Below are 17175 nucleotides of genomic sequence, written 5' to 3' on the forward strand. Positions count from 1 at the left end.
AATGCTTTAAATATCAGTTATAACATAGGAATGCTCGGTACATATTTGTTTTAAAATAATGGTCATTTTGGAGTTACTCATATATCACTTTAGTTTTCTGATTCCTATCAGTGAATGTGTAGATCTTTGGCTTCTCAAAAGTTAGGTGGAAAGTCAATAGGTCTTGAAATACTGACCTAGTGCATTTATGTCATATTTATGTATATATTAATACTTACTCTCAACTTTTCCCAGAGAGAGCTGAGTTTACACTAAGTTGTCAGTTTTTTGGTCATTAGAATTTTATTATCATTGCTAAAATTCTTTGATGACATCTTCCAGTTTCAACACCTGATAACTAGAGGTGGGCTATCTGGTTTTCTTCATCTTCTCACAAGCTGACACCTCCCGTATCTGTTAACCTCTCACTGCGGGTCACTGCCCATAGTGATTACTTTGCTGGACTTGTTGCCCTTAATGGCACATTAATTGTTTTTCAAGGCAGGATAAATTAGAATTTGAAACCTTTCAGCTGTGTAATACATTTCTCATCATGACTGTGACTGGAAGTTTTGAATTTGGTCATGAACTAAGATTGATGAAGTTAATCTTTGTAATTAATAAGGGAATTACATACATGTCTTGGTTTAAAGGTTACCTGACAAAAGAATCAAGTTACTTGGCAACTTGAGTAGTAGCTTCTTATACCCAGCAAACACGTGATATAAAATATAGTTATTAGGTATATGCAAAAGAGAAATTGAATTTTGACTGAAAGGCAGAACCTATTGACAAGAAAATGATGAAACACATGCTTAAGTAAAACCCCTGTTATTGGCGTATCTTTGATCTGTTCTCTGGATACACTGCCAAAATTTGCAAATTGCTAGATTGTGGCAGTTTAGAAGTAATGATCACAGTCTGTATAATCTCCACTGTTCAAATGTCTCTCAGAAAGAGAGTTATTTGTTGGATAAAAACCACTTGTGTCTTGCACAAGAGGAAAAGAAAGTTGTCTTTGATTTTATAACCACTGAGAATTCATTGTGAATATTTTCCTTTTGTTTCTGAGCATTTTGGTATACAAGGACTCTCTCTCTCTTTTATATACACACGCCAATCACTGACATCTCATCTAGACAGGAAACTATCAAAGGGAAGATATTTTAAAGAGCTTCTGAAAATGATTAATTATACTCAGCATCTTGACCCTTGCTCATGCCCCCTGTACACAGTAAGGAGATTCCAACTGGGATGCTTAAAGGCACTTATTTCATTTCTGGAGTTGTTTAAAGATCTCTGCCATATCAATTATGCTGTTCTTATTCTCTTTTTCCTCACTGATTTTGAATCTAAAGCCTAGAGCTATAGGGCCACATCTGCCTACTGGAAAACTTTCAGCAGTAAATGACTCTGTAATCGAACTACCCAGAAGCAAATAAATAGCCTCCCTTTGACAATGAAATGGAACAAGCTTGACCACCTGTATTAGCAGATTTCTCACTGAGCTATTGGATTTCATGGCCTTTTTTTTCTTTGTCCTGGTGATAACTGTTATTTATTATCATATAAACCTGCAGTCTGCAGGGTGTGGAAAACTTGCACTGTATTTTTTGCCATTCAAGTACCTAGTGAATTGCTGCCTGCATCCTTGTTCTTATCAATATCCTACTATGCGGGTTGTGGACTCAGAATTTAATGACTCCAGGATTTTCAAGCAAAAATGCCACAAATAACCTAGGTTCCCAATAGCAACCTGGAGCAAACATGAAACATTCCAAGTGAATCACTTTATATAGCTAACTCCAGTGTGTGCATATGAAAAATTCAGCTGATTTGTCAACAGGAATTAAACAATAAATTCTCCAGTAAGTGGTAATTGATTAATAATGTATAACCATTAACACAGACTATCATTTTCTGTGTACTTGCTGTTCTGCCAAAAAAGGTTTTTAGGGATCAAAGGATATGTTTCTTTTAGGAGGACACATTTAAAATATTTTATTAATACACAGCAGTTAAGAGCATAGGTTTGGAGGGAGATAAACTTGGCTTTGAATCCTGGCTCCTGTACCACCTGGCTGTGTGACCTTGGCTAAGTTATTTAAATATTTCTGAAATTCTCCAATAATAATACTTTGGTTATAAGACTGCTGTGAAAATTCACTAAAAAGATAACAAAGAATTTAGCATTGTACTTAGATTATATTAAAATTCAATGAATGTCAATTATTCAATAAATATTGTTATGCTTTAAATTTGTTACTGAACTTTCCATAGATCATGATGCATGCTTCAAGTGTTACTTTATTTAAAAAGTTTTCTGGAAAAAAAAAAAAAAAAAAACTTTTCTGAGAAATACAATCAATAGGATCAATCAACAAATGTTTTAATTGCTTGCTAAGTGGCAGGCACTGTGCTAGGCGTTGGGAAATCAAGATTTAATAAAACTTCTTTCTTATTCTGAATTTTCATCATGTACTTTATCTCTTGGAATAGATACAACTCTGGGTTAAAACTATTGACTGTTGCTGTTCTTGCCAATTTTAGGGTATTTAGGAGAAAGTCATTAATATGTCTCAACCATAAAAGGAAAAGAGCTGAGGAAAAGAAAAAAAAAACAAACTACAGTTTGCCTTGTAGGTGTCTGTCTTACTCATTAACAAGAAGGTTGTAGAAAGGCAATGAATGTTTTGAGTGCCGTCAAGGTTGAGGCTGCTCTGCGAGTCTTCACATGTGGTGTTCATCAATACGTTTGCCTCTTCTTTTCTAAAATGCCGCTTATTGTACCCACATTTAAGCCGGGACTATGAAAAGGGCAAAAGGTTGAAGGATCGTAAGACTGATTCTGAAATTTTAAAACCTTTTCCAGACTCCTAGCTCAGGAGTGTTTACACTAGCTAGTGTTTACACTAGCTCATTGTGTTTACATCTCAATGGCCAAAACTGAGTCATATGGTTTCTCCTTTAGCTGCAAGAGATTCTGGAATGATGACTATTTTAGTTTGTTGACCTGTAGAGGAGAAAAGCAAGAATTGCTTATCTCCCTGGCTATTTGAGCAGCAAGGGAGCCCACCTCAAAGCCTCACCCTGTAATCACATGCAGGGACAACATCATATCCAACAGGCCCAGACTCAGCTGCTTAAAAACAAATTATCAGTACTTCCCTGGGGGTCCAGTGACTAAGACTCTGTGCTTCTGATGGAGGGTGTCTGGGTTCGACCCCTGGTCAGGGAACTAGATCCCCCATGCCACAACTATGTCCCCACAGTATAGAATGACAGAAAAACAGGAAACATGGGTCTGAGGGAAACTACCACTTGTGAACAGAGGGTTTGGAAAACAGAAATCACTGATAGCTAATACATGTAGAATTCAGCTGGGCAGGAGTAGAATTCTTGTGTTGTCAGTATGGAAGTTTCCTGGTTAACCAATCACATCATGCATGCCTGCCATCCAAGATTTCTCTTGCCCACTATTTCCCAGGGCTTCATGGAGGCCTCTCTGGAGGACTGCTCAGCTTTAGAAACTGAGTTTTTCTGGATGTAAATTTTGAAGCTCCAGCCACCAGCCAAGTTTTGGTCATCTTCAGCTTAGAAGGTGTCTTTCTTATTTCCCACGTGTTAATTACAATCATGAGGAAACAGAACACAACTCTTTCCACCACAAGGAAGAAGTCACCCCCTCCTCAGAGCCTTTAAATAAAGTTTTATCAGGTCTACAACTATGACCACTGCACCAGTTACCAAAGATGGTTCACCCCATGGTGGGATATCTAGAATAAATCAGAGTTAAGTCATCACCAAGGAGACCAAGTGTCCAAGAGGATGTCAGATCATCAGGAATAATGTAAAAAATATTGTGTCAACTATTAGGATAACATAAAAATACCGTGTCAACCATTGTGGAGAACCAGGTTGGTACCAGAGGAAAGGAATTCTTTTTTATAAATCAGTGAACTTAGTCTTGGTTTGGGGGGGGGAATAATTTATTTTGAGATCAGAAGTAAAAATTTAAAAAGTCAATGCATAAAGGAAAATAAATCCTGTAACTTCAAATGTGTATATGCATACAATTATTGCTTTTGGCCTCACTGAATAGCGTGCAGGATCTTAGTTCACCAACCAGGGATAGAACTCAGGTCCCCATCAGCAGGAGCTCAGAATCTTAACCACTGGATTGCCAGGGAAGTCCCCATATAATTAATTTTTAAAAACTCATCACCTCTGTGGAGTCCTAACAGTTATATTCCAGGAGGAGAAATTTAGTGAATGAATGAAGGGCATATTGCACACAATATTCTAGATTGTTTTAAAAGTTCAACCACTAGCCCCATGAGGCTGTCTACCAAAGCTACTCTTCTGAATGCAGAGACACATAAGCAGGATTCCTCATCCAGACTCTTATGGTCTATAGCAGTATTAATATTGCTTTTAATCTGCTTATATTGCTTTGCTTTTACCATTTCTAGGAATACAAGAGTCAGCAGGCTATTTGGTGTCCAGGGATCACTACATTGGTGGGGCCTACTAGTAACCCACCAACAAAAGAAGTTTCTCAAAGGAGCTCATGTCAGAAGGAGATGATAGGGAAAATGTTGCTTTCTGTGACTAGATGGAAAAGTCAATCAATACGTTTTATTTATTCCTACCTGTTACATTATTTTTGATGCAAATGTGAATGTAATTATTTTCCTTATTTCTTTTTCAGATATTTTGCTGTTAGTGTATAGAAAAGCAGCTGATTTCTGTATATTGATTTAGTATCCTGAAACTTTACTGAAGTCATTTATTAGTTCAAACAGCTTTTTAATGGAGTCTAGGGATTTCTGTGTATAAGATCATATCATCTGTAAACAAAGACAGCTTTACTTTTTCCATACAATGTGAATGCCTTTTCTTTTCCTGCCTAATTGCTCTGGCTAGGACTTTCAGCACTATGTTGAAGAAGAAGATGAGTGGTGAGCATGCCTGCCTGTGTCTTATTCCTGATCTTAAAGGAAAAACTTTGAACCTTTGCCATTAAATATGATGTTAGCAGTGGGCTCGTCATGTATGACATTTATAATGTTGAAGTATGTTTCTTCTATACTCAATTTGTTTAGAGTTTGTCGTGAAAAGGTGTTGTATTTTTGTTATTATTGCTATAAACTTCTCTTAGAACTACTTTTTATTTTGGCATCCAGTGAGTTTTGGCATGTTATGTTTCTATTTTTGTCTTTTTCAATACGTTTTTTTTTTTTTTTTCTTAATTCTACTTTTGATTTCTTCTTTAACAAATTGGTTTTTCAGGAGTATGTCGTTTAATTTCCACGTTTGTTATTTTCTTTGTTTTCCTTCTGTTATTGACTTCTAGCTTTATAACACTTTAGTTGAAAAATATACTCATTATAATTTCAGTTTTCTTAAATTTTCTTATATTTATGTATTTGACCTATCCTAAAGAATGTTTCTTCTGTGCTCAAGAAGAATGCATATTCTGCTACTGTGAGATGGAATGGTCTATCTTTGTCTCTAAGGTTCATTTGGAGTAAGGTATAGTTTAGGTCCAATGTTTCCTTATTGATTTTCTGTCTGGATGATCTATTTGTTGTTGAAAGTGGAATAATGAAGTACCTTACTATTATTTTATTGTATCTGTTTCTCACTTCAGAAATTAGGATATGTTTAATATAATGTTGGTGCTTTGATATTTTTGATTGCTATATATTCTTGATGAATGACCCCACTTTGTCATTATATAATGACCCTCTTTGTCTCTTGTTACTATTTTTGATTTAAAGTTTACTTTGTTTGGCATAAGTATAGGTATTCCTGTTCTCTTTTGATTTCCACTTGTATCAAATGTATTTTTATGGCCCTTTACTTTGAGAGAATGTGTGTCCTTAAAATTGAAGTGAATCTCTTGTAGGCAGTAGTTAGGTAGGTCTTTTAATCCATCCAGTCAGTGTAGGTCTTTTGATTAGAGAATTTTATTTCATTTACATTTATAGTAACTATTGGTAGGTAAGGATCTTATTAATTTTTCTAGCTATTTTATAGTGCCCTTGTTCCTTTCTTCTAGCTGCCTTTCTTCATGAATTGATTATTACCTGCAGTGATGTGTTTTGATTCCCTTCTCTTTACCTTTTATGTATCTAATATAGGTTTTGCTTTGTGGTTACCATGAAGCTTACATAAAGTATCTTATGTATTTTAACCTGATTATAATGTAATTTTCAATTACACACAAAAATTATTTTCTCCCTTTTATGTTTTTGATGTCACAATTTACCTCTTTTTATATGGTGTAGTCATTAACAAATTACTATATAGTAGGTTGTTAATATCTTCTTTAACTTTGATACTAGAGTTAAATGGTTAACACAGCACTATTTTATAGAACTAGAGGATTCTAAGTTTGACTACATGCTTACATTTACCAGTGCATTGTATATTTTCAAATGTTTTTGTGTTACTAATTAGCAGCCTTTCATTTCCGCTTGATGAACCCCTATGACAAGTCTAGTAGTGATGAACTCCCTAAGCTTTATTTTGTGAGGAAATCTTTATTTTTCCTTTATTTCCAAAGAACAACTTTGCCAGATAGAGTAATTTTGATTGGCAGTTTCCCCGCCCCCCCTGCAGTATTGATTATTGAAATAATTTTCAACTCTGATAAATTGTTGTGATCTTAAACTAACTTTTACCCAGGGATATTTCTTTTATTCATTTCCCAACCAGTTACCTGGGAGGATGTAATTACTGAGTCTGCCAAAAATGGTTCGAGGTAATCATTCTACCTATGGACTGGAGGTGATGGTTGTGATTGGATAGGATGGACATCTTTATTTCTTAAGAACACATGCACCAAGGAATTGAAAATGAAGATCAATAGCACTTACATTTTAAAAGCTTTAAGGGAGTTTAGCATACAATTGAATATACATATATACATGCACATATATAATCTAGAAAATGTCTATTTTTTAAAGTTGTTTAATTATCATTTTTCTATGCAGTTACTCAACAAATATAAAAATGTTTGACAGCTTCACAGTCAATTTAGCTTTTGCTTGAAAATGGAGCTTAAAGTTAATAATAAAATTAAATGATAGGTTTCTGCCATCTCTGATTTTCTCTGCATCCTCTGTTTATTACAATATGATTTATATCAATTCAACATTTATGGAAGCTATTCACAAATACATTACGCAGGGGAGGTAGAAATTGGAGTGCTATGAATGAGCCAGCCTCATACAGAGATGTTCTCCCTTCCTTCCCACCTCCAGGACACACATTTTATCCATTACTTGAATTAATCAAACTCAGGGTCTCCTGGCCAAACGATATTTGAACATTCTCCATATCTAAGAAGCATTCCAAACAAAAAGGCAATGTCCAACTTCAGGAAAGTGGTGAAATTCAAAGCAAGTACAGACTTTCTTTCCCTATCTTTCTCTACTGAAATTATTATTATTATTTTTAGCATCCCTGGAAAAGTGACTTAAGCAATTTTATGCCTTTCAATAAAAGGAATAAACTTTTAGGTGAAGTGATACTGAGGGCTCATTTTCTTATTCTGATGAGTAATTTTTACTCTTTTTTTTTTCCCCCATACTGATGAAAGACTTTAGGCTTTTAGGATCCATTTGGTAATATCTCTATATCAAACATAAACTATCTTCCCTGTTATTTTTGTTTAATGTAATTAAAGAGAACTGCTTAATAAGCCCAGTGCCACATGAAGTTTACATATAGATATTTTCTAATTCAAGGGTGAATTGCAGGAGAAGTGAAAGACCTTCTGAAATCATTATTGTACAAAAATATAATTCATATTCCATGAGAATAATGGCATATTGTAAGGATACTAACAGTCACATTTATATTCATATGGATCTGGATTTAGAAGAAACTGGTTATTTGTGTAAGAAATTACACCAAATTTTAAAGATACAATATCAAACAAAGTAAGAGCATTCCTGTTGGAGAATACTTTAGTGTTGAATAAAATGCACAAAAGTATGTATTCTAAACTCCAAGAAAATAAAAATAATGATTAGTAATGTAGAAGTCATTCAAAATATCTCCCCAGCCCTAGTTTTGTAATCCCTGAAGTAGATACTCCACATTTCCCTATGAAATATACAAGCTACAGGAAAAAATAATCAATGAGTAACTTCAAAAAACCAAGATTAACAGAAAATTAATTCCCAGAAATGTACAAGAATACACGTCTCTACTTTGGAGCAGAATTGAGATTCTTAACATGCCACTACCTTATTAATTAATTTACACAACTAAGTCTAGTTTTCCTTAGTTCCCTCCTTGCTTAGCTTTTGGAAGAAAACATATTCAAACATACAAACAAGCCCACATTATACATAGCATATTGTCAAATACCAACACTGCTATAGTGATTGTCCCTGCTAACCATCATATTCAAGACTTTTTTCATTCTTTTAATGTTTTCAATAAAGAGTGTCTAGAAGCAAAATTTGAGAATATGTATTTTTTAAAAAGATTCTCCAGTCATACTGAAGGTTAACCATATTTGTGATCAACTTCTCTAGAAGATACAAAATTTGCTGTGAAAGGAACAAAAAATCTATGAAAATAGAACAAGTTTGAGTCCAAATTCAATAGAAAAAAATCCAGAAATGTTAAGTCAAGGAAAAAAAACGAACAGAGTGAACTAAAGAAATATTGCAAATAAAAATAGTGTGTTAACAAAACTGGATTCAATATTGGTAGTAGTAGGGACAAAACTGACACTGTAGAAAATAAAATATATGTCTTGAAGATCTGACTTAAAGAAGTTCTCTCAATACACAGAAAAACAAAATTGTCATTTTTTTTTTCAAAAAATGAGAATATGATGTGAAGAACCAACTCATTAGAAAAGACCCTGATGCTAGGAGAGATTGAAGGCAGGAGGATAAGGGGAAGATGGAGGACGAGATGCTTGGATGGCATCACCGACTCGATAGACATGAATTTGAGCAAGCTCCGGGAGTTGGTGATGAACAGGGAAGCCTGGTGTGCTGCAGTCTATGGGGTTGCAAAGAGTTGGACATGACTGAACTGAACTATGATGCACATGGAGGATAGAGAGTAGAAACCAATGTAATTATCAGCGCATCTTCCAGATAGAGAACCACGCTGAAACAGAAGCAATAACCCAATGTGTCAGCTGAAGCCATATTTCCGGAACTGATACATCATTTGTGGAGATTGAAAGAATTGACCAAATTCTAAGCAAAATGGAAAGACAGATAGCTACAGATATTTGGGAACTATTTAAAATATGTACAAACACCCATGCAGGGGGGGAAAAAGTGGTTAACTAAGAAGGAAACAAAATTTAGCTCTTTTCATTTATTTACTATGGGGTTAAAAATCAGCAGACAATGGATTGATGATTACTGATTTTTGGAGGTAAGATCACAAAATTTTATATTCACCCTACTGAATGAAGCCACAGAAACACTATCTAGTTGAAGTGCAAAGCTGATCTTCTCAATATACATAGTTATTACCTCGTGTAGTAAATATCTATAAATTCAAATTTAGTAAAAGACAGAAGCAGACAAATCACAGATGAGATGTACATGGCCAATAACCTTAAAAATAAGAATAAATATTGCCAGTAATAAAAGAAATATAAACAGAAACAAAATATTATTTTATGATCAAATTTGCAGTGATTAGAGCAAATAAAAGGGACTTACTTCCCTGGTGGTCCAGTGGTTAAGAGTCTGCCTGCCAATGCCCATGCATTCAATCCTTGTCTTTGAAGATCCCACGTGCCAAGACGCAGCTAAATCATGCACCACGACTACTGAGGCCATGGCTCTAGAGCCTGCCCTTTGCAACAAGAGAAGCCACTGCAGGGAGAAGCCTGCACAACACAACTAGAGTGTAGTCCCTGCTTGCAGTAACTGGAGAAATCCTGTGTGTAGCAATGAAGACCCAGGGCAGCCAATAACCTAATTGATTAATTAATTTTAAAAGTACCATATTTTGGCAAAGTTAACAGTTGTTGAATGCAAATTGGCCTGACTTTTCCAGAAATTAATCAAGCTGTACGTATTCATTTATTTCTAGAAATGTAGCTTTAAAAAAATCCAACATGCAGACCAAGACCTATGATAGCAGTAATTCTAAGTATGAAAAATTTGAATATCAAATAGGCAAGAATAATATTGGTAGACATAGTTTTGTAGAATAGTGGTTTGATAGGTTAGAGCAAACTTATAATCCATCTACTATTGATAAAATGGTATTTTTGAAGTATATTTACTCTTATGAGAAACACACCCAGTTCTAAAGTGAAAAGTAGAAGTGAAACTTAGTCATTCAGTCGCGTCCGACTCTTTGAGACCCTATGGACTGTAGCCCGCCAGGCTCCTCTGTCCATGGGATTCTCCAGGTAAGAATACTTTAGTGGGTTGCCATTTCCTTCTCCAGGGGATCTTCCTGACCCAAGGATGGATTGAATGGTATTTTTGAGGCATATTAATCTTGAGAAACACTGAGTTCTAAAGGAATCCCTAAATGCTGTCTGGGAGCTTTTTGGTGATTCATTCTATTCCATACTGCTCTAAGTTCCCAAAATGTTAATAGTTTCAGTAGCGTACTTATACTAGTATACCACTAGCTTTCCTTTTTTACTCATTTCCCTCCAGTTGAACTTTCTGGCCCTTTCTAATATGTATTTGACAAAAGAACTACAGATAGAGAGTGTTATTGCATCTTAGATGGAGGAAATGGTCCATGGATTAATGTCTGTACTGTGCCGTCTTGGCAATTGAGACTCACCTCAGCCTTCACTGGGACACAGGAAACCAGCTAATGGCTGATAATGTCCAGGAAATTAGTAACTCGTGCATATGGTAAACGCTCTGTTCCCAGCCAAATGATTTGTTTAACTGGTGGCGGAGTTCTCATAGGGATTGTTAGCAGAGTGGAATAGTAGGGCTTTATTACCCGGACTATGTGCTAATCCGTGTTTTTCCTCGCCTGAGGAACTTTACCATCATACACAACACAACAGAAAAGGGTATAACCAAACGGTCAAAGTGTTCAAGGCACCAACGTGCTGTAGTCAGAAAGGAACACTTATTTTTAAAATTTTAATGCTACTATTCTTACATAACATGGTTCTCTTAATTAGCTTAAAATTCTGTAGGATGAATTGTGAATATTTCTTAGTTTTGAGAAAAATATGAAATCAGATGTCACTTTGCTTAAAGTTCTGTTCCTATCTGTTCATTTTGTCAGTAATGGTGCTGATTATTTATAATCTGTTGTTTTCACTCGTTGATTTCCTACAGAGCATCAGGCCAGCCTCATGCTCTGTATTTTTGTGTGCATATTCTCATTTATTCTCCTCACCGCCTCTTTTCTTCCTGCCCTATTTTATAGTCAGCGTCCACTTTTCTCTCAAGCCACGGTTCATGGGCTAGCTCTTTAGGAGATCTTAATGACACTCGAGTCTTTTTATATGTTCACAGAGAACCATGTTCAGCCTCATAGACACTGTATTCACAATTTATAATTTAAATCTTACATAGGAGATAATTGGACACAGTCCTTCTGCCACCCAGACTGTAAAATTCATGGGGGAAAAGACCATAATGGTTCCTGCCTCCACCATTGCACAGGTTTTGTCCATCAGATAGCATGGAATAGTAAACATTTGTTGAATGAAAGAACTCTATGTGGAGTTACCATTGTACAGGTATTATCAGTGAAGAAATTAAATCTCAAAAATGTAACCTAATGAAAGTCATACAACCATTACCACATTTGTTTTTTTTTTTTTTTTTTTGATTCAGTAAGATAATGAAAGCACTGCAAAATATGGTATTTCCTTTTATATCAAAACTGAACTTTATTAACTCTTTACCACTTCTCTGTGCAGTCTTTTAGACTGATTCTCAGCCGGAGACAGCTTTTTGCCCACAGGGACCACTTGGTGACGTCTGGGTGTCTGAAGACGTTGCAGGTTGTCACAGCTCAGGGCAAAAAGGGTCTTGCCAGCATTTGCTGTCGTTCCTGGTACAGGATGGGGCTCCTCCCCTCTGGGTTGACTGCTTTAGCTACTTACCTTCTTCCTTCCTACATCAATTCACTCAATATATTTCCATAGACTGCTTTGTATGTGGAGAACCAATGGTGAATAAAACACAGTTCCAGGTGAAAGGAAACTTACAATCTATAAGGAGGTGCAGATAAGTGAACAGGTAACTGCCACATGTAGTAAACAGTTACCTACAGATGCATCCAGTGACACATAGTGGAACACAGTGTATCTCATCTGGGATGCTTTCCTGAAGAAAGTAGCATCTAGGCTAATATCTGAAAGATGATTTAGAGCAATGGTGCTCAACTGCAATTTCTAGAAATATTTTCGGGAGTCACACTTGTGGTAAGGGGTTGATATAGTATCTAAAGAGTAGATATGGGCCAGGGAAGCTGCTAAACATCCTTTATGAAACCTTACCTTAACTCTCCCCTCACACACACAACAAGGAATTATTTGGTCTAAAATACCAATAAGTTTGAGGTTGAGAAACCCTCTTTTAGAATGATAACAACAGATCATTGTGATATCATCACTGCATTTTTAAAACCCAACTTAATTTTGTTGTCTTCAATTAATACTTTTCTAAGTTGCAATTGACAATAAAATAGTATCTGTAAATTTATCTATCCATCGTCTATCTGTGACTTTTCATCTTATAAGTGATGGGAAACTATGTGATTACTTAATGGAAAGGTATTAAAATGTTAATACCTTTAATGATATGTCATACTTAATAATTTGTCATAGCTCTTTCTATCACAGTCCTATCTTAAGTGTCTGTGGCATTTCCTTTTTTGGTCTAGTTCTATGAAGCCAGAGTCCATGTTTGAGTCAGTCTTCATTTTTCCCTCATGGTGGGCTTTTAGATTTGTAATTGGACAGCCCCATACAAGTTAAATCTCTTGGAGAGGATAAACAATTAAGTCTGCTGAAAAGTAGAAATCAATGGATTAAAATATATTTACTATACTCTAGTACATATAAATGGAGCCACATGATAAATTTTTGATCACTTAAAATTCTTTCAATTAAGGCTCTGAAGTCATACATGATTAAGCTCCTTTTGGATAATTTGCTCTGAATGTTAGAATACTTTTTCAGAAAATGCCTCCATTTATTTTTTAAGAACCACCTTTGTAGTTGGAGATCATTCATTTTCCTTCAGGGCTAGACAACTAGAAGAGTTGAAATTTGATTAGCATTTGGCTACCAGCATGTCCTTTTAAAAAGGAGAGAAAATGATGATTAATTAAAATTCAGATGCTTTCAGATATACTTTCACATATTGTCTATGCTCACATACTCTCCAAAAGTAAAGCAAAAATAAATCTTATAATTTTATTTCCATTTTACCTTCATGTCAGTATTTTATTTTGAGACATTTCCCCCTCTGTGCAGTCACTACAACTTTCTCATAGCTGGTTTTTATAATTTGCATTGAAGGTGGTGATTCTATTTCTTCTCTAAATATTTTAGTGTAATATTTACATTCTGCTTATATATTTGTAAGACTTCCCTGGTGGCTCAGACGGTAAAGCATCTGCCTACAATGCAGGAGACCCTGTTTCCATCCCTAGGTCAGGAAGATCTCCTGGAGAAGAAATGGCAACCCACTCCAGTACTCTTGCCTGGAAAATCCCATGGACGGAGGAGCCTGGTAGGCTACAGTCCATGGGGTCGCAAAGAGTTGGATACGACTGAGCACCTTCACTTTCTTTCCTTATATATTTGTAAACTGTTTATCTTCATTTGCTTTTTCTTCTTTAAAATGCAGTCTGAAAAGCACATTGTGGATTAAGTGGGACAGCTGTGAGTGTGTGTGTGTGTGTGTGTGTGTGTACGCGCGTGTGAGCGAGCATGCATGCTCAGTCATGTCCGACTCTTCGTGACCCCATGGACTGTAGCCCGCTAAGTTCCTCTAACCATGGGATCTCCAGGCAAGAATACTGGAGTGGGTTGCCATTTCTTTCTTCAGAGGATCTTCCTGACATAGGTTCTGAACCCACGTCTCTTGAGTTTGGTGCATTAAAAGCTGAATCCTTTACCCCGCACCACCTAGGAAGCCCTTGTGTGTGTGTGTCTGTGTGTGTGTGTGTGTGTGTGTGTGTGTGTGTTAGTCGCTCAGTCGTGTCCGACTCTCTGTGACCCCATGGACTGCAGCCTGCCAAGCTCCTCTGTCCGTGGGATTTTCCAGGCAAGAGTACTGGAGTGGGTTGCCATTTCTTTCTCCGGAGAATTTTCCTGACCTGGGGTTGAACCTGGGTCTCCTGTATCACAGGCAGATTCTTTACTGCCTGAGCCACCAGGGAAGCCCAGGAAGCCCATACAGCTTATAAATCTTTAAGCTGAAGGAAAAAAGGCGCTACAAATGTTTATTGTAGTGGTAAACACAGTCAACAGTAAGAAGGTCAATGCACCAGCATAAGAATGCAGCTTTAAATATAGTCAAGTCCCCACCTCTAGACTGTTATACATATCAATCTACAGAATAATATTGTGTAATTTTATGGGATTCCTTTGCATTTTTTAGAATTCTAAATGAGTTGTTAAAAGCTGTGTATTGTTCTTAACACTGATGATTCCAGATTTTAGTGTGTATTGGGGAATCATCATTATACCTAATGTACTTCACGGCAGATCGTTGTAGAAGAGGAAACGGGGTTGAGATGGGTTGCAGATAACAAGGGTTATCCAAGAAGCCTATAGAGAAAGTAGAAATGAGAAATGATATAACATTGCTTCATAAATTGATGAACTAACAAAAATAAATCATGGATGTCTATTAGCCTCAGTCTTGGCAGTTCAGATTCTGTAAGGGGAAAAACAGTGTAGCTTTGTGATACTTTTTCCATATTTTCCCTAATTTAATTTTAATGAGTGGGCATAATGCATGGTGTATCCTGCAGGTTCCACTGATTTATATCCTTTCACATTAATATGGCTCACATGGTCATTGCACTTCCAAAGATTTTGTAACAGCTAGTTAGGAGGTGGTCTGCTATGGCAATTAGGTCTGTTATATGGTCTTCTTGCTGTTTTCCCCTCTTTGGGGTTTTGTTAGAATATGGTGCAAAGCAGTTTTCCTTTTTGCTGCTTGGCAGTGTGTAGGTATCTTAAGAGTTAAGATATTAACTTTGGTGAAACTCCCAGTTTTCAGAATTCCCAACTTACTACAACTGTTGCTCAGTAAGAATTTTGTTGATTCGTGTATCAGTACTATGAGGCTGTGAAGTACCTGTCTTGCTATCTTTGAGATATGTTATGATAAATAAGGTCGCAGATCACTCCTGCTTTTTATTCAACACAAACTCAGTGGTCTCTTCAGCACTGCATTTGGATGGATGTGGAACGGATAGTTAAAACTGTATTGTTGGGACCTGATTCACAATAAGGTGTGTGCAAATATTTTTCACACCAAAGAGATTTCTTTTCAAGGGTGTCTAAGTGTGTTTAACTTCCTTTGATCATCCATGTAAGTCTTGCTGGAGCCCAGAGTATTCAATAACCCGTAGAAGCTTGCATCAGAGCTGGAGCTGGGCATGGTTTGCTCATATGCTAAGAATCTTTCCTCAGACTCTCAAAGTACAAAGCATCTATGAGAACCTGCCATGGGTAATTTCTTATAATAACTAAGGGGGATTTTATGAGCAGAACATATGTTGGCATAAGTGGACATGAGAAAAACCAGCAGCCAGATTAAACATTCACATCTGTTTCTGAGTTTTCCTGTATGATTCCTTTTCTACTTATTTATTCTTTCATCTGCTAGAGCTCACTTGCAGACAAATGTTGCTAATGTCAGTGTTTAAGAAAAATAAATGGGCAGAAATACTCTCTCCATCAACATACTATTTTTTCTTTAATTTGGGAAAAAATCTTCACTATGTCAAGGGAGGGCAGAATTCTTTCACATGAAGCACAACTTTTCTATAATATGCAGTCCAAGCAATAGACAAATGACACAAGATAGAATCATTTAAAAAAATCTGAAAGAGAAAAAAAAGTCCATTTTTTTCACAGTTTGGCTCAGCATAAATATTCTAATAAAATAAGGTGTTTTGGGAAATGGCAACCGTGCTATTTGGGACACCAGAATTGCTATATTGGGTATATTTCCAAGATACTGTAAACTGGTAAATTTATTACAAGTTTTAGATATTTGTGAGCTACTTATCAGTAGACTATGTAAATAGTAAATCATTAAATTTTTCATTATATTTAAATTTAATTTCAAGGTTCCCCTTTCTTGGCTGTACAATTGCTGAAAAAGATTTCCTTTTTTTGGTTTTTTGGATTTTGAAGTTTTCCCTAAACACCTTTTCATAAAGAAAGAAAGAAAACTGAAACACTTTACATTTTTACTCCACTTTCAGAAAATTCATACCTTACTCTTGTATTTTTCACATAATTTTATACATGAGGTCACCAATCACCTTAAATTAAAACTAAAATTTATAAAAATTAACAGTTCTAAATACTGTACTTAAAATTTTAGTTTATCATTTATTTATGATACTAGTTCCTTGCTGCTGGTTTCATGAGGAAAACAAAATTTGTTGAAAAAATATGCCTGCATGTATTTTATATATTTTTCACCTTTATTTTAGAATTTTAAAAATCACACACATAGGCCGAGAAAATAGTGTAATAATAAGTTATAAGTATCTTTAACTAGTCCATCACCTAATGTCAACATTCTTCTACTGTAAGTCCTGTTTCTTCCAAGATTTTTCTCAATTTCCTCACACTACTAGACCACATCCCACTAAGTATTTCATCCTTAACTAGCTGAGGTTTTGTATATTACCTATGAGACCATCTCCCAATTGAGCTTTTTAAAAAAAAAAAAAACTGCTTTAATTTTTGTGAAAATATTTTGATAAGCTTGATATAATGCTGTCACTTAACATTGCATTTAAATCTTTCTAACAAAATCACTGATGATTATCTAGAAAAAATGACTTAGGACTGAGTGTAATATGCTGATGAGATATTAAAGGATAAGGCAGAATGTGTTTCATCTTACATCTTTATTGTCATTGTTTCTGGGTCATATGCTGCTTAACTGTGAAGACTATACAATTTTGCAGAAAGCTTCCCAAGCAAACCCCCTTGGGGTGGGT

The 17175-nt window shown here is 35.7% G+C and overlaps 1 protein-coding gene across 6 annotated transcripts in view; it reads left to right on the forward strand.

Moving 5' to 3' along the window:
* The window catches only part of RBMS3 (RNA binding motif single stranded interacting protein 3), a 780234-nt gene that overhangs the window by 333298 nt on the left and 429761 nt on the right, over window positions 1–17175 (forward strand). The gene's annotated exons all lie outside the window — the stretch shown is intronic.

The sequence above is a fragment of the Dama dama genome, chromosome 24 (assembly GCF_033118175.1).
Source record: "Dama dama isolate Ldn47 chromosome 24, ASM3311817v1, whole genome shotgun sequence".
In the NCBI taxonomy this organism is placed as follows: Eukaryota; Metazoa; Chordata; class Mammalia; order Artiodactyla; family Cervidae; genus Dama; species Dama dama.